General features: G+C 38.1%; 2 pseudogenes across 1 annotated transcript; one reads left to right on the top strand and one right to left on the bottom strand.

The window, feature by feature from the left end:
- On the bottom strand, positions 10,063-11,007 carry Olr928-ps (olfactory receptor pseudogene 928; annotated as a pseudogene).
- Positions 15,269-16,558, top strand: Usp12-ps1 (ubiquitin specific peptidase 12, pseudogene 1; annotated as a pseudogene). The gene has a single exon (XR_015624426.1). The product of XR_015624426.1 is annotated as a ubiquitin specific peptidase 12, pseudogene 1 (transcript).
- The last annotated feature ends 5,074 nt before the right edge of the window (positions 16,559-21,632 follow it).

The following is a 21,632-nucleotide window of genomic DNA, read 5'->3' as shown; positions in this document are numbered from 1 at the left end:
GAGTGCATGAACTCAGGGGCCATAGAAGATATAGTAGTTGAGTATCTTTGGAACCAGTACTACAGGTGTTTATGACCCATCTGAAATGGTTACTGGTAACTGAACACACCACTCCTGGAAGCACTGAATTCTTAAACATTTTAGCTCCTAAATATTTATTTATATAAATCACACACTTAAATACTTAAGATTGTTATAAGTTGCTGACTGTGCCTGGAACTGAACTGGTCCCATCCCACAGCTCCCTGCTCCCAAATCCCATGGAGAAGAGAGCTGAACACCCAAGAGTGATGACCATACTGAGACTGCAGGACAAACTGCTACTTCTGCCCACAGTTGCCCATATCCCTGGTCCAAGAAGAAATTGCATAGTACCTCTGGACACAGGAATATAGGAACAGCCATCAGCAGGTACCTGTGGTTCTGGTCTGCACCTGGAACTGAACTGAACTGAACTGGTCAAACAACTCCATGCACCCAAATCCCATGGGGGAGAGAGCTCAACCCTCAGAAATTCAGACACTCCCAAGGAATCAGAGGAGACTACCCTCTGTCCGCATTCCTGACCCAAGAGGGAATTCCTACTGCCATCTGTGCCTCCTTGTCAAAGGGACCTAGGAGCAGTCAGGGTCAGGAACCCTATTGATTCCTGCCTGTACCAGGAGCTGAAAGATAGGCACCAGGAGCACCTACACACCTGAGAGCAGAGCACCTGTTCCAAGAAACTGCTGAAAGAAAACAGGAAAACCATTCTACAAGAATGCTGACACAGAGGCTTACAGGAGAGTCAACCAAATGTCAGAAACAGCAAGACAAGCGAACACCAGAGACAACCTGATGGCAAGAGGCAAACAGGAGAACCTAAGCAGCAGAAACCAAGACTACTTGACATCATCAGAGCACCAAAGAAAATACTGGATATCCAAACACACTGGAAAAACAAGATTTAGATTTACAATCACATTTTATGATGATGATGGAGGACTTAAAGAAGGACATGAAGAAATACAGGACAACACAAGTAAATAGATAGAAGCCTTTAAAGAGGAAGCACAAAATCACTTAAAAATTACAGGAAAACACAACCAAACAGGAAAAAGAATTTTGAACAAAACCATCCAGGAGTTAAAAATGGAAATAGAAACAATAAAGAAAGCACAAAAGGAGACAACCCTGGAGATAGAAAACCTAGAGAAGAGATCAAGAGTCAGAGATGCAATCATTACAAATAGAATACAAGGGACAAAAGAAAGAATCTCAGGGGCAGAAGATATGATAGAAAACATCAACACAACTGTCTAAGATAAAACACAAAATGCTCCTATCCCACAACATCCAGAAAATCCAGGACACAATGAGAAGATCAAACCGAAGAATAATAGATATAGAAAAGGGTAAAGATGCCCAACTTAAAGTGCCAGTAAATATATTCAACAAAATTATATAAGAAAACTTCCCTAACCTAAAGAAAGAGATGCCCATAAACATATAAGAAGCCTACAGAACTAAAACAGATTGGGACAGAAAAGGTATTCCTCCCATCTCATAATGGTCACAACCCCAATGCACAAAATAAACACAGAATATTAAAAGCAGTAAGGGAAAAAAGTCAAGTGACATATAAAGCAGACCTACAAGAATTGCACCAGACTTCTCACCAGAAACTATGAAAGCCATACAGACCCTAAGAGAAGACAAACACCAGCCCAGGTTACTATATCCAGCAAAACTCTAAGTTAACATATATGGAGAAACCAAGATATTCCACGACAAAACCAAATTTACACGATATCTTTCTACAAATCCAGCCTTACAAAGGGTAATACATGGAAAAGCCCAACACAAAGAGGGGGACTACTCAGTAGAAAAAGCAAGAAAGTAATCTTCTTGCGAAGAAACCCAAAGAAGAGAGACACACAAACATAACTCCACCTCTAACAATGAAAATAACAGGAAGCAACAATTACCATCTCTCAAAATCAATGAGCTCAATTCTCCAATAAAAAGACACAGACTAACAGTCAGGATGCATAAAGAGGACCCGGAATTTTGCTACATGCAGAAAATACACATGAGATACAAAGACAGACACTACCTCAAAGTAAAAGGCTGGAAAACAACTTTCCATGCAAATGGTCAGAAGAAACAAGCTGAAGTAGCCACTTTAATATTGAATAAAATTGAGTTTCAACCAAAAGTCATCAAAAAAGATAAGGAAGGACACGTCATATTCATGAAAGGAAAAAGACCACCAAGATGAATTAACAAAGACACACGCTCCACTATCTTCATAGCAGCCTTATTTATAATAGCCAGAAGCTGGAAAGAACTGAGATGCCCTTCAACAGAGGAATGGATACAGAAAATGTGGTACATCTACACAATGGAATATTACTCAGCTATCAAAAACAATGGCTTTATGAAATTCGTAGGCAAATGGATGGAACTGGAAAATATCATCCTGAGTGAGGTAACCCAATCACAGAAAAATACACATGGTATGCACTCATTGATAAGTGGCTATTAACCCAAATGCTTGAATTACCCTAGATGCATAGAACACATGAAACTCAAGAAGGATGACCAAAATGGGTATGCTTCACTTCTTCTTTAAAAGGGGAACTAGAATACCCTTGGGAGGGAAAAGGGAAGCAAAGTTTAGAACAGAGACTGAAGGATCACCTATTCAGAGCCTGCCCCACATGTGGCCCATACATATACAGCCCAGCAAACTAGATAAGATGGATGAAGCAAAGAAGTTCAGGCCGACAGGAACCGGATGTAGTTCTCTCCTGAGAGACACAGTCAGCATACAGCAGGCGAATGCCATCATTAAACCACTGAACTGAGAATGGGACCCCCGTTGAAGAAATCTTAGAAAGGACTGAAAGAGCTTGAAGGGGCTTGAAATCCCATATGAACAACAATGCCAACCAACCAGAACTTCCAGGACTAAGCCACTATCCAAAGACTATACATGGACTGACCCTTGGATCCAACCTCCTAGGTAGCAATGAATAGCCTAGTAAGAGCACCAGTGGAAGGGGAAGCCCTTGGTCCTGCCAAGACTGAACCCCCAGTGAACGTGATTGTTGGGGGGGTGGTAATGGGGGGAGGATGGGGAGGGGAACATCTATAGTGAAGGGGAGGGGGAGGGGTTGAGGGATGTTGGCCGGGAAACTGGGAAGGGGAAATAAAAAAAAAAGATAAGGAAGAACACGTCATATTCATGAAAGGAAAAAGCCCACCAAGATGAATTCTCAATCTTGAATATCTATGGTCCAAATGCAAGGGTACCTACACTCCTAAAAGAAACCTTTCTAAAACTCAAATCACACATTGCACATCACACAATAAGAGTAGGAAATTTCAACTGCCCACTCTCATTAACAGACAGATCATGGAAATAGAAATTAAAGAGACATACAAAAACTAATAGCATTATGAACTAAGTGGATTTAACAGATATTTATAGAACATTCCAACCTAATACAGAAGGATATACCTTCTTCTCAGGACCTCATGGTACCTTCTCCAAAACTGGCACAATCAGTCACAAAACAGGCCTCAAAAGATACAGGAAAATAGAAGTAATCCCATGCATCCTACCAGATCAATCATGGACTAAAGCTGGTCTTCAATAACAATAATGACAGAATGCCCACATATACATTGAAGTTGAACAATGCTCTACTCAATGAAAACTGGATCAAGGAAGAAATAAAGAAAGAAATTAACTTCTTAGAATTTAATAAAAATGAAGATACAACATACCCAAACTTATAAGACAAAATGTAAGCAGTGCTAAGAGGGAAACTCATAGCTCTGGGTGCCTGCAAAAAGAAAAAGGCGAGGGCAAACATCAGCAGCTTAACACCTAAGTGCTCTAGAAGAAAAAGAAACAAACATACCCAAGAGGAGTAGAAGGCAGGAAATAATCAAAATCAGGACTGAAATCAAGCAAGTAGAACCAAAAATGACTATAAAAAAAACCCAACAAAACCAGGAGCTGGTTCTTTGAGAAAATCAACAAGATAGATAAACCCTTAGCCAGATTAAGCAGAGAGTACAGAGAGGGTATCCAAATTAACAAAATCAGGAATGAAAAGGGAGACATAACAACAAAATCTGAGGAAATTCAAAATATCATCAGATACTACTACAAAAGCCATATTAAACAAAAATGAAAAATCTGGAGGAAATGGACAATTCCTAAACAAATACCAGGTACCAAAGTTAAATCATGAACAGAAAAACAACCCCATAACTCCTAAAGAAATTGAAGAGTTATTAAAAGTCTCCCAACCAAAAAGAGCCCGGGACCAGAATGGTTTAGTGCACAATTCTATCAGAACTTCATAGAATACTCATACCAATACTGTCCAAATTATCCCACAAATATAAACAGTCAGAGCACTACCAAATTCCTTCTATGAAGCCACCATTGTACTTATACCAAAACCACACAAATACACAACAAAGAAAGAAAAGTTCAAACCTATTTCCCTTATGAATATTGACACAAAAATACTCAAATTCTTGCAAACAAAATCCTAGAACACTTCAAACATCATCCATCATGTTCATGTAGGCTTCATTCCAGGGATGAAGGGATGGTTCAATATACAGAAATCTATCAACATAATCTACTATCTAAACAAACTCAAAGATAAAAACCACATGATCATGTCATTAGATGCTAAGAAAGCATTTGACAATATTCAACACCCCTTCATGATAAAAGTTCTGGAAAACTCAGGAATTCAAGGGTCATACCTAACATAGTAAAAGCAATATACAGCAAACCAGTAGCTAACATCAAATAAAATGGAGAGAAACTTGAAACAACCCCATTAAAATAGGGATAAGACAAAGCTGCCCACTCTCTCCATACTCATTCAATATAGTACTCTAAGTCCTAGCCAGAGCAATCAGACAATGAAAGGAGGTGAAAGGGATACAAATTGGAAAATAAGAAGTCAAAATATCACTATTTTCAGATGATATGAAAATACATTTAAGTGACCCCAAGAGTTCCACCTGAGAATTCCTAATCCTGATAAACACTTCAGCAAAGTGGCCGGGTATAAAATTAACTCAAACAAATCAGTAGCCTTCCTATACTCAAAGGATAAATAGGCTGAGAAAGGAAATTAGGGAAATAATACACTTCACAATCATCCCAAATAATATAAAATACCTCAGTGTGACTTTAACAAAGCAAGAGAAAGATCTGTATGACGAGAACTTCAAATCTCTGAAGAAAAAAATTGAAAAAGATCTCAGAAGATGGAAAGACCTCCCATACTCATGGATTGGCAGGATTAATTTAGTAAAATGGCCATTTTGCCAAAAGCAATTTACAGATTCAATGCAATCACCATAAAAATTCCAACTCAATTCTTCATAGAGACAGAAAGAGCAACTTTCAAATTCATTTGGAATGACAAAAATCACAGGATAGCGAAAACTATACTCAACAATAAAAGAACTTCTGGAGGAATCACCATCCCTGGCCTGAAGCAGTATTACAGAGCAATAATGATTTTAAAAATATATATGGCATTGGTATAGAGAAGAGGCAGGTAGATCAGAGGAACAAAACAGAAGACCAAGAAATGAACTGACATACCTATGGTCACTTGATCTTTGACAAATGAGCTAAGACCATCCAATGGAAAAAAAAGATAGCATTTTCAACAAATGGTGCTGGTTCAACTGGAGGTTAGCATGTAGAAGAATGCAAATTGATCCATTCATACCACCCTGTACAAACCTTATGTCTAAGTGGATCAAAGACATCTACATCGAACCACATACACTAAACCTAATAGAAGAAAAACTGGGAAATAGTCTTGAACACATGGGCATTAGGGAAAATTTCCTGAACAAAACACCAATGGCTTATGCTCTAAGAACAAGAATCGACAAATGGGACCTCATAAAACTGCAAAGCTTCTGTAACGCAAAGGACACTGTCATTAGGACAAAACGGCAACCAACAGATTGGAAAAAGAACTTTACCAATCCTATATCAGACACAGGGCTAATATCCAAAGTATACCAAGAACTCAAGAAGTTGGACTCCAGATAGCCAAATAACCCAATCAAATATGGGGTGGAGAGCTAAACAAAGAATTCTCAGCTGAGTGATACTGAATGGCTGAAAAGCACCTAAAGAAATATTGAACATCCTTAGTCATCAGGGAAATGCAAATCAAAACACCCCTGTGATTCCACCTGAAACCAGTGAGAATGGCTAAGATAAATACTCAGGTGACAGCAGATGCTGGCAAGGATGTGGAGAATGAAGAACACTCTTTCACTGTTGGTGGGATTTCAAACTGGTTCAACCACTCTGGAAATCAGTCTGGAGGTTCCTCAGAAAATTGGACATTGCACTACCTGAGGAACCAGTTATACATCTCCTGGGCATATACCCAAAAGATGCTCCAACATACAACAATGAAACATGCTCCACTATGTTCATTGCAGCCCCATTTATAATAGCCAGAAGCTGGAAAGAACCCACATGCCCAACAGAGGAATCGATACAGAAAGTGTAGTACATCTACACAATGGAGTACTACTCAGCTCTCAACACAGTGATTTTCTGAAGTTAATAGGCAAATGGAATGAACTAGAAAATATCATCCTGAGAGAGGTAACCCAATCACAGAAAAAAGACACATGGTATGCACTCACTGATAAGTGGATATTAGCCCAAAAGCTCAAATTACCCAAGATGCAATTCACAGACCACAGGAAGCTCAAGAAGAAGGATGACCAAAATGTGGAAGCTTCACTCCTTCTTAAAATGGGGAACAAAAATATCCAAAGGAGGGGATATGGAGGCAAAGTTTAGAGCAGAGACTGAAGGAACAGCCATTCAGAGCCTGCCCCACGTGTGTGTGTGTGTGTGTGTGTGTGTGTGTGTGTGTGTGTGTACACACACATACACATACACATACATATACACATACACATACACATACACATACATACATACAAACACACACACACACACACACACACACACACACACACACACACACACACACACATATATATATATATATATGCCAAAACTAGGTAAGATTGATTAAGCTAAGAAGTACATGATGACTGGAACCAGATATAGATCTCTCCTGAGAGACATAACCACAGCATATGAAATACAGATGTGAACATTAGCAACAAACCACTGAACTCAAAATGGGATGTCCTATGCAGGAATTAGAGAAACGATTGAAAGAGCTGAAGGGGCTTGCAACCCCATAAGAATAACAATGCCCACCAACCAGAGCTCCCAGAAACTAAACCGTTACACAAATATTGTACATGTACTGACCCAGGCTCCAACTGCATATGTAGCCAAGGATAGCCTTGTTGGGCACTAATGGAAAGAGAAGCCCTTGGTCTTGCCAAGGTTGAACCCCCAGTGCAGGGGAATGTCGGGGCACGGGGTGTGGTGGTAAAGGTGGGATGATGGGGATAGAAACACATTATGGGGAGGGGGAGGTGATGGGGGATTATGGACAGGAAACCCAGAAAGGAAATAACGTTTGAAATATAAATAAGGAAATATGTCTCCCAAAAAATGATTTATATAAAAAAAAACAACATAAAAAAACCGATTGTAAGATTGTTATAAGTTAAATGCATACCATAGTTTAACCACTCTAGAACTATGAAATATATATATATATCCATATTTATTATAAACTATACTTAATGTTTTTATGATTTATATATATATATGTGTATATATATGTATACATATAAACCCTCAAGTTACAAAACAGTTCTGAGCAATGCATACAAATATAAATTTAAAGTTTTTCTTCTGAAAATATTCAGAATATTATTTTCTCTTGTTAGACTCTGTGATAGCAAATTTGACTCCTAGATATAATAGTGATTTCTTCACAGCTTTTTTTTTTATTAACTTGAGTATGTCTTATTTACATTTTGAGTGTTATTCCCTTTCCCGGTATCCGGGCAAACATCCCCCTAATCTCTCCCCTCCCCTTCTTTATGGGTGTTCCCCTCCCCATCCTCCCCCTACTGCCGCCCTCCCCCCAAAAATCACATTCACTGTGGGTTCAGTCTTAGCAGCACCAAGGGCTTCCCCTTCCACTGGTGATCTTACTAGGATATTCAATGCTACCTATGAGGTCAGAGTCCAGGGTCAGTCCATGTATAGTCTTTAGGTAGTGGCTGAGTCCCTGGAAGCTCTGGTTGCTTGACATTGTTGTTCATAAGGGGTCTCAAGCCCCTTCAAGCTTTTCAGTTCTTTCTCTGATTCCTTCAATGGGGGTCCTGTTCTCAGTTCAGTGGTTTGCTGCTGGCATTCGCCTCTGTATTTGCTGTATTCTGGCTGTGTATCTCAGGAGAGATCTACATCCGGCTCCTGTCTGCCTGCACTTCTTTGCTTCATCCATCTTGTCTAATTGTGTGGCTGTATATTTATGGGCCACATGTGGGGCAGGCTCTGAATAGGTGTTCCTTCTGTGTCTGTTTTAGTCTGTGCCTCTCTATTCCCTGCCAAGGGTATTCTTTTTCCCCTTTTAAAGAAGAAGTGAAGCATTCACATTTTGATCATCCATCTTGAGTTTCATGTGTTCTAGGCATCTAGGGTAATTCAAGCATTTGGGCTAATAGCCACTTATCAATGAGTGCATAACATGTGTGTTTTTCTGTGATTGGGTCACCTCACTCAGGATGATATTTTCCAGTTCCAACCATTTGCCTACGAATTTCATGAAGTCATTGTTTTTCATAGCTGAGTAATATTCCATTGTGTAGATGTACCACATTTTCTGTATCCATTCCTCTGTTGAAGGGCATCTGGGTTCTTTTCAGTTTCTGGCTATTATAAATAAGGCTGCTATGAACATAGTGGAGCACGTGTCTTTTTTTATATGTTGGGGCATCTTTTGGGTATATGCCCAGGAGAGGTATAGCTGGATCCTCAGGCAGTTCAATATCCAATTTTCTGAGGAATCTCCAGACTGATTTCCAGAATAGTTGTACCAGTTTGCAATCCCACCAACAATGGGGGAGTGTTCCTCTTTCTCCACATCCTTGCCAGCATTTGCTGTCACCTGAGTTTTTGATCTTAGCCATTCTCACTGGTTCTTCACAGATTTTTAAACATGTATGTTGTGTATCATTGTCTAAAATTTTATTAATTTAATCACACACATATATATATGAATATCAATTACATTCAGAGAAATAATGTTAATTATATGTTAAGCACTTAGAAAATTTAATAATGTAAACATCTACTTTACACTTGTCACTAAAGTTTAAATGAGGAATGGTCTATGCTGTCTCATCTCAACAATCAAGTCACTGGAGCATAAATTATGAGAGTGAGCATCAGCGAACATGGCTTGGATAATACATAAAACTTAGGTTTCTTACAGTGATGTGGTATTTCAATCATTTTTCAAAGTTAAATTTGGAAATTTTATTTAAAAAATTTGGCACACAGTAATTGATTAACCAATACAAAATGGTAATCCTTAAGAAAGGAAATAGAAGTGACTTCATACACAGTAAGCAGGTTGTTCTTATGTATTTAAGAATATGTATTCATATTATGAAAAAAGAGTTCCTGAATTTGAAAGACTGAGAAGGTATATATGGGTGAATTTGAAAGGAACATAGAGAAGGGAAAAAATGATACAAATTACTCTAAATTATCAACATAAAAAGCTTAGGAACTACAAAGTGGCATTTTAATGTGTAGTGAATAATATATAAATGTTTATAAACATAACTCCATTCTGTGGAACAATATTATAATATAACTGAGAGCTATAAATTAATAAAGTTTAAAAATTGCAGTAATACTATACTAGAAAATTGTGTTAGAACTGTTTAGGAAAGCGATTTTAATTGCATGAGTAAAAATTACATAAATAGTTTAATAATGTTATGAAAAACAAATGATCAAAGACAGAGAGACACAACCATGTTAAGTACGCCACTGAAATCTTATACTTTATTATATTACTTGGCCTTAAATATACCTCTTGTTTACAGGCAACATCATTTCATGTATCTGTGAAAAAACACCATCTTCCTTGCCATGTTCATAAAGGCTTGCCTGACTTGTTGATTTCTCAGGCTATAAATGAAGGGGTTAAGCATGGGGGCTACTGAGGTATTTAGTATGGCAACTCCCTTGGTCAATGATGCTCTATATACAGCTTAGGGTTTAATGTACATAAAAATGCAGCTTCCATAAGAGATGGAGATGACAATCATGTGGGAAGCACATGTGGAAAAGGTCTTTGACCTCTGACTAGCAGAAGGAATCTCCACAATTGTTCTGATGATGTATGTGTAGGACAGGAATATTAACACTAAAGTGAACATTAGGATAAAGACATCACAAGAAAACCCCTTCCTCTCCAGGAATCTTGAATCTGAATAGGAAAGTTGAAGCAGGGGGAAATAATAACAGGCATAGTGATCAATGATATTGGGCCCACAATAATCAAGCTGTAGGACCAACATGAGTGCGGGGAAGATGACTAGGAAAGAAACCAGCCAGCAAGCAAACACCAGCATTGTGCAGACCTTCTGACTCATGATGGTCAGGAAATGCAGAGGCTTGCAGATGACAGTGTAATGGTCATAGGACATGACAGCTAGAAGGTAAAATTCAATTTCTCCAAATAGAATAAGAAAAAGTAACCGTGTTTTGCAGTTGATGAAGGAATTGGTTTTATCCCCTGAGATAATGGAGCTCAAGAAGTTTGGTATGATGGCAGTTGTGAAGGATATTTCTAAAACAGACAAATTCTTGAGAAAGAAATGCATGGGGGTCTGGAGGTGAGAATCCAGCAATGTGAGAGTGATGATGGTCAGGTTCCCTGTGATGCTGAGTGTGTAGGTGTTGGAAAGAAAAATGAATATCACAACCTGGAGCTTAGGGTCATCTGACAATCCCAGAAGAATAAACTCTGTGGTTTCTGTTTGGTTGCTTATTCTGCAGTTACTTATTATTCCTTCTGCCAAATCTGGATGCAAAGCCAGAAAGAATCAAGTAGAATTGATGATTCACGAAAGCCAAAACAAGGGGCTGCTACATTGTTCAAGAAGTATGCTGTTTCCATCTTTAAGGTAAATTTAAATCTTTTAAATACTAGTGATTCTTTAATTACCTTTCTTTGAACAACTCCACATTCAAGTCAGTTTGAAAAACAGTTTCATATCAAAAATATAATGCAATGCCTCTCATGTCAATGAGCAAAGACATTATAGAAAGTGTTTAGTTGGGGATGTGGAGAGAAAAGTTCTCTAAGACATTCCAGTAGTGATATTTAACTTGGTACATCTAGTATGAGAATAAAATAGAGGTTCCCCAAATAGGACTTAAGGACTTAGCATACATTCTTGTGGTCCTGTTCCAAGGTTTATATCCAATTGATGCTATCAAAAACTTGTTTTTAGTTTTCATATAAAGTGGGATGATCTAGCAACTGATATACAACCAGGAAATATTAAGGCTGCCCTATGATCAATCTGAACACCTTACTAGCCTGAAAATAGGTTAACCCTGTTTGCTTCATTTTCTTTTCTTGTAAATATACAGTTTCTTCTGCAGACAAGTCACTACTAAAGAACAATTTTCAGTTATGCATATTAATATATGTTAGACACTTGAAAATTATGTGTCATATATATGTATGTGTGTATGCATGATTCTGAGTACATGTAGCTCAGTGTAATGACACCCAAATCACCTTTTCTTACTCCTTTTTCCCATGACATTAGCAGTAACACTTGCTGTTCACATACATAAAACCTTATATTCATGCATGTCAATATTTTCCACCTAGACTATGCTATCAATTCACATAAGTCCTATCTGACTTAGTGCATTCAGAGAAGGACAAGATTTCATTATCAATACTATTTTATTATATTTTTTCTCAGTGTAATGTTGGCTGAAAGGAGAATTGACCAGTTAATATTGGCTTTTATTTAATCACTTTTTGACATCATTCTCTACTTTAGGCTATACTGTGCATGTGCATTATTTAGGATATTATCTTTGCATAATGATGTGTTTTCTCAATTATTTACTGTATTCAGAGTCCATAAGCACTTGTTTCAAAATCTCTATTTTGAAATTTTTTCAAGTGAAATGTATGTAAGGAAATCTGAAATATATATCTATACATACATAGTTTCATACATACATATGTATATACATACATACATACATATATACAAACAATTTTAAAAAACTGTGAAATATTATTTGGCTTACTTTACTGTTTTTAGTAGCATTATGCTGAGTAGACCTGAGTTTGGATTTGATCAAAATTATATGCTAATTCTTAAATCTTTAGCTAAAATTACCTTATCATCAAATAGATAAGATTTGATTGCAATCTCTAGGTGATATTCTCGCACTAAAATAATGATATTAAGACTCATATTTTAAAATAGACACTAAAGTTAATATAGATACAAATGACTTCATATACATATATTTTTTTCATGTCAGCCCAATGTTCTCCCATGGCATAGAATATTTTCAAATAAAATAAATTCTTAGTTGGGCATTGTCCACATGTGATTATATTTGAGCTGCTATGGAACTGGAAGAGCTGACTTTTACATACTGACTTATTTTTTTTAATTTTCCATATGCTGTAGCTCTTTTAAGTCCTATTAAAGTTAGTGTATTTTATTCTTTAAACATAAATTTTAGTTATTTAAATCATAATGTGAGAAGAGTACTATAAGTATGTTTTAAATAATCATAACACGGAAATTTCTGATTTATTGACTGATTTATTGTTCCTAAAACTGTAAAAGTAACATGCTAAAATTTGAAATGACTGAGAAACTTGCCCATTTTATGCCTTAATTCTAAAATGTATATTTGTTGATGAATAAAATTCTTTTTCAAATTAAAGCTATATAAATACACATTAGATTAGTACGATTTTGGATGTGAAAATCCACCAATACATTATATTTCATCCACTTTTAAAGTTATATCTACGTTTCTTCTTATATGTCCTTTGATTTTAACATTTAACATTTACAGGTAACAATGTAATAAAGATACTTCTAACTCTCAAGAGACAGGAGTTCCCAAGGAATGCAGAGGTCTGGGGGGGTGGGGACATCCTTGTGGAGACATGGAGGCCAGGAGGAATTAAGGCATGTGTAAGTGTCAGGGGTTGGACTGGGAGGGAATAAAATCTGGACTGTAAAAATAAGATTATATAACTTTTTAAGGAAAGGAAATAAGATTGTGTCCAAGCATTTAATTCGTCTCTTTAGGTTCAGAATGTTAAATGATTTAGGTTATTTATTTAATTAAAGATCTATTTAATATTTGCTTATTTATTTATTTATTTAGTTTGAATATGAGTGCTCTGCCTGCTTGTATATCTGCATTCCAGAGAAAGCATCAGACCTCATTAAAGAAGGTTGTGAGCTGCCATGTGGCTGCTTTGAATTAAACTAAGGATCTTTAGAAGAGCAGCCAATGCTCTTAACCACAGAGCCATCACTCCAGGACACAGGATAGGTTATAACATCTCATTTTCTTCCACTCATTTCACCAAAATTACTTCTTACTTACTTTATAAATACTCTGAACAATTCAAAATAAAAGTGAACGATGATAATATTTGTTCAATTTTTTGAATGCAATTAATTTTATGGGTTTTCACTATGAAAATATCTTCAAATCACGATTTTCCCAAGTCTCTCTAATTATGAAAAACCATGCCTCTTACAGTAAAACTAGGTAAAGTATGGGTGATTTATATAATACTCATAGGAAAAAACTATATTGAAAGTTAAATTAGATGGAAAGGTTAAAGAATGCTCTTTTGAGAGATACATAAGGGAGATTGACTAATTGCATTTTATTTTTGGTATGTTTGTTTGAATATGTTAGTAATATTACATGATGCCATGGATGATCAACTTTCTCTATGAGACATTGTCTTTGGAAGACCACCGTTTTCTCAACTTTCCCCAAATTTATCTATTTTTTTCTTCAGTCAAACCTCATTAAGTAGAAGGTTTTCAACAAATTACACAAAACACATCTCCAAATACATTTTATTGATCACACTGTCCTCATTCTTTACACATTCAAATTTATAGAGTCATTCATAATGTTTGTGATTGGAAGATAGGAAAGGATAATTATTTAATTTGAAGTACGAGTTATATCTAGCTCTGCCTCAAGTTTTCAATTGGAAAATAAAACACTCTATATACACGGAGTTGGATAGTGAAGAAGTGAGGATTGGGGTAAGGGGAAAGAGTTTGATCAAAATGTATTATGAACAAAAGATTTAAATATCCAAATAACTAAACAACAAATCATAAAAGTAATCTTATATCAGTATACTCTTATTGTATGTTCTGAAACATGCCACATAGATTCATTTGAGATTTTTTTTTCATTTGTCTTTATCAGACTCCTCAGAATTCACTGAATGGGTGATTAGACTTATTTTTCACTAACCCCCCCCCTTTTTTTTTACTTTTTTACACTTATGTGGTTTTCTTTCCAGGAAAATATGAATAGAATAGATTAATTAGCTTAATAATAGTGAAGGATCAACCTTTAACATTGAAGGATATGTATGTATGTGTGTGTGTGTGTGTGTGTGTGTGTGTGTGTGTGTGTGTAAACTAAGTTGAATCTAATACAAAATCTCACATCCATAACTGCCTTTGAAAATAATGCTCTAGAAAAACATGAATTGAACTGTAAGGATAACTTACAAAGAAATGTTAGAAAAATAATAACTAATACATCATGACAGACAGTTTAAGGTATATACTAATAAACTGTAGATTCATTTAAAATGAATGAATTCTCATTTTGACAGCACATTCATAGTAGTAATAATTTATTAAGGGGCCTGTTCATTTCAGTCATCAAACATATGTATATTTTTTTCATTTAGTCATGCTAAAATATTTGTAGAACTTTCAATCTTATTCTCAAGGAGCATTGAGGTTCAGATTAGGCAACTTTCATTCATTTATGAAAATGTCAAATGTCAGATTTCAACAGATATCTTACAGTTAAATCAGATATCTGCAATTAAAGAATGTTTCTTCAAAAGAGCATGAAATACCTGTCAAAAATAAAATGAGGGACGACAGCAGCGGCGGCCCAGCAGGCTAGAAGCGCGGGTCCGCCGCCGCGGGTTGCGGAGCGAGCGGGCGGCCCGGCTCCCCGCGTCCCCCGCCCGCCGCTACTGTCTGGAAGATGGCGCCGGGCGGATGGAAATCCTAATGACAGTCTCCAAATTCGCCTCCATCTGTACCATGGGCGCCAATGCCTCGGCATTAGAGAAAGAGATTGGTCCAGAACAGTTTCCGGTCAACGAGCACTATTTTGGATTAGTCAATTTTGGGAATACCTGCTACTGCAACTCCGTTCTCCAAGCACTTTATTTTTGTCGTCCGTTTCGGGACAAAGTTCTGGCATACAAGAGTCAGCCTAGAAAAAAGGAAAGCCTCCTCACCTGCCTGGCAGACCTCTTCCACAGCATAGCCACCCAGAAGAAGAAGGTCGGTGTGATCCCGCCCAACAAGTTCATCACCAGATTGCGGAAGGAAAACGAGCTGTTTGATAACTACATGCAACAAGATGCCCATGAATTCTTAAATTACCTACTCAATACAATTGCTGATATTCTACAAGAAGAAAGAAAGCAGGAGAAGCAAAATGGCCGATTACGTAACGGGGATGTAGACAGCGAGGATAACAACAGCACACCAGACCCAACGTGGGTCCACGAGATTTTTCAGGGAACATTAACTAATGAAACCAGGTGTCTTACTTGTGAAACTATAAGCAGCAAAGATGAAGATTTTTTAGACCTTTCTGTTGACGTGGAACAAAACACATCAATCACTCACTGCCTAAGAGGGTTCAGTAACACGGAGACTCTGTGCAGTGAATACAAATACTACTGTGAAGAATGCCGGAGCAAGCAGGAGGCACACAAACGGATGAAAGTTAAGAAACTACCCATGATCCTGGCTCTGCACCTGAAGAGGTTTAAGTACATGGACCAGCTTCATCGATATACAAAGCTTTCTTACCGGGTGGTGTTTCCTTTAGAACTCCGTCTGTTTAACACTTCAGGAGACGCAACCAACCCTGACAGAATGTATGACCTGGTCGCTGTTGTGGTTCACTGTGGAAGTGGTCCCAATCGAGGCCATTATATTGCAATAGTTAAGAGTCATGATTTTTGGTTGTTATTTGATGACGACATTGTAGAAAAAATAGACGCACAAGCTATTGAAGAATTCTACCGACTGACATCTGAAATCTCCAAGAACTCCGAGTCTGGGTACATCCTTTTCTATCAGTCTCGGGACTGAAAGGTGCCGCAGTGGAGAAGCTTCTGCTTGCTTCTCTGGTTGCTTCCGAAAGGATCGAGCTGATGTTTAAGAAGAGAGAAAGAGACAGACGCAGGACGCTCAGGGCAGTAGCTCACTTTGCATACAATAAAGCAAAGGCTGGATTAACACGCCCTTCCGGTCACATTAGTTGAATTTTTTGCTCAGGAATCCTGCTGTCTGCAGTTCCACACAAGGACGTGATCAGAGATACCAGCTCTTGTGAAGCAGCTGCCAGCTGCCGACACGGTTTCCGTAGTCATCGCACCAAGGATGATGTGAGTTCCTCGGGAGGGCAGTGGAGGAGTTAGGATGTGCTAGGGTGATTGAGCACACCGCACTGTGCGCCAGCGCGCGGGATGCGTGCGTGCACTGTGCATGGAGCAGTGACGGTCTCTTCAAGCATCCCGGAAAGTACCTTTGGGCCCAACACTTGCAGTTGCCTTCCTGACGCACAGAGCACAGACACGGAGCCCAGTGTCAGGAGGTCAAAGATACCCTGCTTCTCTGGAGAAGCGTGTGATCATATACAGTGTATGTACATGGAGGGAACAGCTGGTCAAAACTGGCTTCTTGATTCCCCAAGGGGAGAGACTGGCTTTGTAATGATCTTTTTTCCTTATTTATTTTACTTAAACTGGTTGAGTCCAAGCATTGTATGAAGTGCCCGTGATTCTACCAGCTAGTCTTGGCGTATTTGATTAGCTTGTCAGCTGAGGCAGTCCTGTTGTCCGTTTCTGTTTTCAAGGTGAACTGAACATTGTAACTGAATCACTAAGGTAATCATGAGAGGATCATAGTGAGCGGGGTCAGTGCTGTCCCGAGGGACTGTCTCTGGCTGAGCACTTGCTCCTTGGTTATAGTTTGTCACTTTTTTTTAAAGCTTTAAACGCAGTGAAGTAGGAGTTCCCTGTTGCTAGAGTGATAAAGGAAGCCCCAGCATGAGGCCGGCGTGCTGCCAGCCTGAACCCCAGGACATTGGTGCGTGCAGCTGTGGCAGTCTTTAGTCCCCTTTTAGCCTTGGGAAGGACTAATAGAGCAGCCAGAACCCCATCAGCCAGGGCAGCTCAAGCCCTTTGGAAGATTACATTTTGGTAGTGTAGTAATCTCAAAAAGAAGCCCCTCGCCCTCCTGACCTGAACGTCCTATTAGAGCGCTGTTCAGACACTTACAGCTAGATCTGTTGGGAGTTTAGGGAACAGTACGGGAGTCTCCACATATGGCCAGGCATCAAGTGTATGACAGTGGCTGAATGTAACTTGCAGTAAGTGGTTGAGGATTCTACTCAAAGTCCAGCTTCAGACTCTGGGTAGCCAGCCTCACACACCCTCCTCATAGTGTGGTGGCGGCCTGTTGATAAAGCCCCTGGTTTTCTAAAGCTATTTTACTAAAACTGTTGACTGAGAAGAAAACACCAAAAAGAAATGTTTTTTGTGCTGCTATGATTAACATTTATTTTCTACCTTTAGCTCAGGAAATGACTTCATCTATTCATCCCATAAGCAGATTTGCAACGGGGTCACTTAGCTAATCAGGCTTCGTAGACAGATGTGCTGGGAGAAAAAGATGACCTTTTGGCAAACTCATTTTGATAGTTTCTGAAGCCTTACCCTGGCTGGGTTTCGTGATCTGCCAGCATTGCACAGAGAACGGCAACCAAGAGCACGGGGGTTAGAGCTGCGCGAGAGAGCACACGCCCGTCGGGCCCACACCAAACTGTCTTGGAATTCAGAACTGCGTTCTCTGCAGCTTTGTGTTCAAAGAAAAGGCATAAAGTAGGGCTGAGGCCTTGAGGCTGCCGTGCGCAGCCCTGAAGTACTGTGTCTGCTTGCACACGTTATTTTGAAGCAGGAAAAGCCTAGTTAAGTTCTCCACAAGGCAAGTTATAGCAGGGGGCCAAGCTCCAGGCAGGCAGCCTTGCTTGGCTCAGGTCTGTGCTGTACGGTTTGCAGGGGACGGAATCCTGGGTGTTGGCTCTAAATTTACTTTTTATCCTTAGTGCAGATGGATCTGAGTAAGACATTTTGAATTTTATCAGAAACTCAGTAAATTTAAAAAAACATATAGGGTTTGGGTTGGGGACTGGGATAGCAGGTATAGGAAGTGAGAAAGAAAGGTGACCCACCCAGCACACATTTCAGGTGATTGTTTGCCTGTGATTATGATGAGGGCAGATGCGAGTTTGGACAAGGCTGGTTGCTCTGTAATTATGTACATGTTTGCTTGGGCAGCCGTCCCAAATTTTGTATATTAGAACAAGAGTTTCTATGAATTATCATAACTAAAGTAAATATTCTAAGTGGAGCCCACTTGCGATCATCAGCCTCTGTCACGAGGATTTTACCTTTAGAAGGTTACTCAAGACAGGAGCCGGTGGCTTAGGAAGGGGCAAGGAAAGGTAGCGGCCTGTGGCCTCAGCCATCAGCGTCCCTCGGGGTTTTCTTTCCGTGATGGCCATAGAAGACCTCACTTTGATAACATGCTCCTCCTGATGCTTTCTGTAAAGATGTTCTTCATAAGCAGTCTCTCCTGAGGGATGTGGCTGGGAGCTGGGAGGCAAGGGACTGCAGTGAACTTAGCTGTGTGACCTTGGGCAAGTCACCTAACCTCTCTGTGCTTCAGTCTCCCTCTTGTAAATGGGAGTAATACCTACCTCACAGGGTCGTTGTGGGGATTAATTAGAGAGGAAGTCTGTAAAGCATTTAAAAGGTTCTTGAAGAAGGCGCTATATAAATACAAAATAATATCTATTAAAAAAATAAATAAAATGAGATCTGTGGAGATAATGAATCTTTGCTTTTAACCAACAGAAAATATGTAAATTAGCATAAGCAGTCATGCCACATTTCTAAATATAATTGCAGTAAATCTTAAATCTGACAAAGTTGAGTTCTTAATTGATGTTTAAGTTTTAGAAATGTGCACTGCCCTCTTTAAGTTCAACTTACCTGCAATTACATACAGATTCTCAGAACCGCTAGAAGAGTGGCTGCATCCTCCACTGATTTCTTTGAAAATTCCTCCCCCCAGGTAACAAGTTAAAGATACATTGTAACTATTTTCATCTACATTTTCTCATTTTACCCAAAGTGAGTTTATTCCTTTGATTGCAGAGAGATAAGAAAGAATTAAGGTGGACACAGAAACTGTTCCAGTAAATGTTTTAAAATAATCTGGATTTATTCATTACCTCATGAGACAAAGAATACTTATATGTTTATCCATTCACTCTGAAATTGGCTCAAGGGACCAACTCACTGAATCAAAATTGCCAGCAAGGGAATATGCACAAAACACTAGAGAATATCAACTATAATTGATTGCATTGTTATCAAAACAGAAAGAAGCTTGGGGACACTGTCCAGAGAAGCAGAGTAAGATCATTTGGAAGAAATCATGATGGTGTTTCATGCAGTTTAAAATCCACCTACCTTTAAAGGTTTGACTACATTAAAACTTCTAACACTTTGTGCTTCTTTTCTCTGTTCACTCAATTGCCCAAAGACAATGGATAAATGTTATAATTTATGTGTTGAATATATTAGAATCATCTTCCACAGGGAGTCTATAATTATAGTGTTATGACAATAATATTAACAACCAATAATATTGTTCAAGACTTTAGCTAATGTCATCCAAAATATTAAAGTAAAAATGATTAAGGGATTTTGATTGAGGTTCTTTTGCTTGCTTTTTGTTGGATTTTTACATTATTTATTTTAGTTTTTGAAATCATAATATAATTATATGATTTGCCCCCTATACTTCCCTCCCTCCAAAACCAACCATATACCCCTGCTTGCTCTCTTTCAAGTTTATGGCCTCGTTTTTCATTAGTTGTTATTATATACATATATGTATAATAATATATATGAATATATTCCCAAATATATAAATGCAACCTGTCAGTCTGCATAATGCTACTAAAAAATGCCTATGTTTTTCTGCAGAGATGACCATTTGATATTGGCCTAACTACTGGCATGCTGCTCCCTGGGGAAGACTATTTTTTACACTCTTTTGCTTGTTTTTCATTTCATTTTATTTTTTATGTTTTGATTTCAAAATAACTTTTAAACAATGTAGTCATGGTTTCTGTTTTCCCAACTCTTCTTAGATCCTCCCCACATCCTCACCTATCTAACCTTAAGCCATCTTTCTCTCAAGAACATAAACTTGGTAATTATAGTGTAGTTTTTCATACTTATTTTCTCTTATAATAAAATATATTGATGAGAAAGAAACCGAGAGTTTATTTAATGGGTTGGAATTGAAATTTTATATATTGACATTTCCATCTCCAACAAAACAATGCAATGATTTCCATTCCCAGTAAGAATTACTACATGTGTGTAGATCGTTGTCTTCATGCAGGTGAGGGCTGGCACAAGTTAAGGCAAGGCCTGTGACTAGACAGTGAAAAGGCAAGGCAAGCACAGAGTTTTGAATGGAGGAGGGAGAGAGGATAAGAAAAGAAGAGAGGCAAGATAGAGGAGCATAAGGAGGATCATTCTCCATGTGGCTTTAATTGACCACAGGTAGCTATGACTATCATATAAGGGATGGATTATTACAAGACAGTGTTTCTTGCCTAAGTGGGCAAATTACATCGTATCAATTGGCTCTGAGTTTATTGTGTGGACATTTTGTGGATTATAAATTTACTGAGTTAAATTACTGAGATAAATCTGTTTATTAAGTTAAAAGCTATGGAATATTGATTTGGTCAGACTGGTGTGGGTTGTGACAGTGACCATGGGGGTTGTTGCAGGAAATGGGAGCAGAGTTGGGCAGCAAAGAACCAGGAGGGTAGCCACCAATGGACCAAAGAATAGCTAGAGGTAGCATGGCTTGGTGCCCTGTAACCAGCTACCACTAAGATGAATAGATTCCACTATTGCCATGTGGATCAAAGATGTCGACTAACAAGGGATTGTGTTTATTTTTAATATGTGCATTCACCTTCTTTCATATAACATTTTGAAAATCAGTATTAGTTTCCTTTATAAATACATATAGATATCATTAACTTATCATCAAAGCATGCAGGTCAAAGCCAATATTTGTTCGTTACCATTGTAATGAAGACTGTATACACATTGAAAAAGATACATTCATTAATCTTCATTTAAAATCCCTTTATTAATGATTTTATATGAAACCTTATATGTGTTATACAATGTTGAAAAACAGATTGCTCTATG

This window comes from Rattus norvegicus, chromosome 7 (assembly GCF_021556685.1).
Source record: "Rattus norvegicus strain SHRSP/BbbUtx chromosome 7, alternate assembly SHRSP_T2T, whole genome shotgun sequence".
Taxonomy (NCBI): Eukaryota; Metazoa; Chordata; class Mammalia; order Rodentia; family Muridae; genus Rattus; species Rattus norvegicus.
This window is presented reverse-complemented; position numbering and strand designations above follow the sequence as displayed.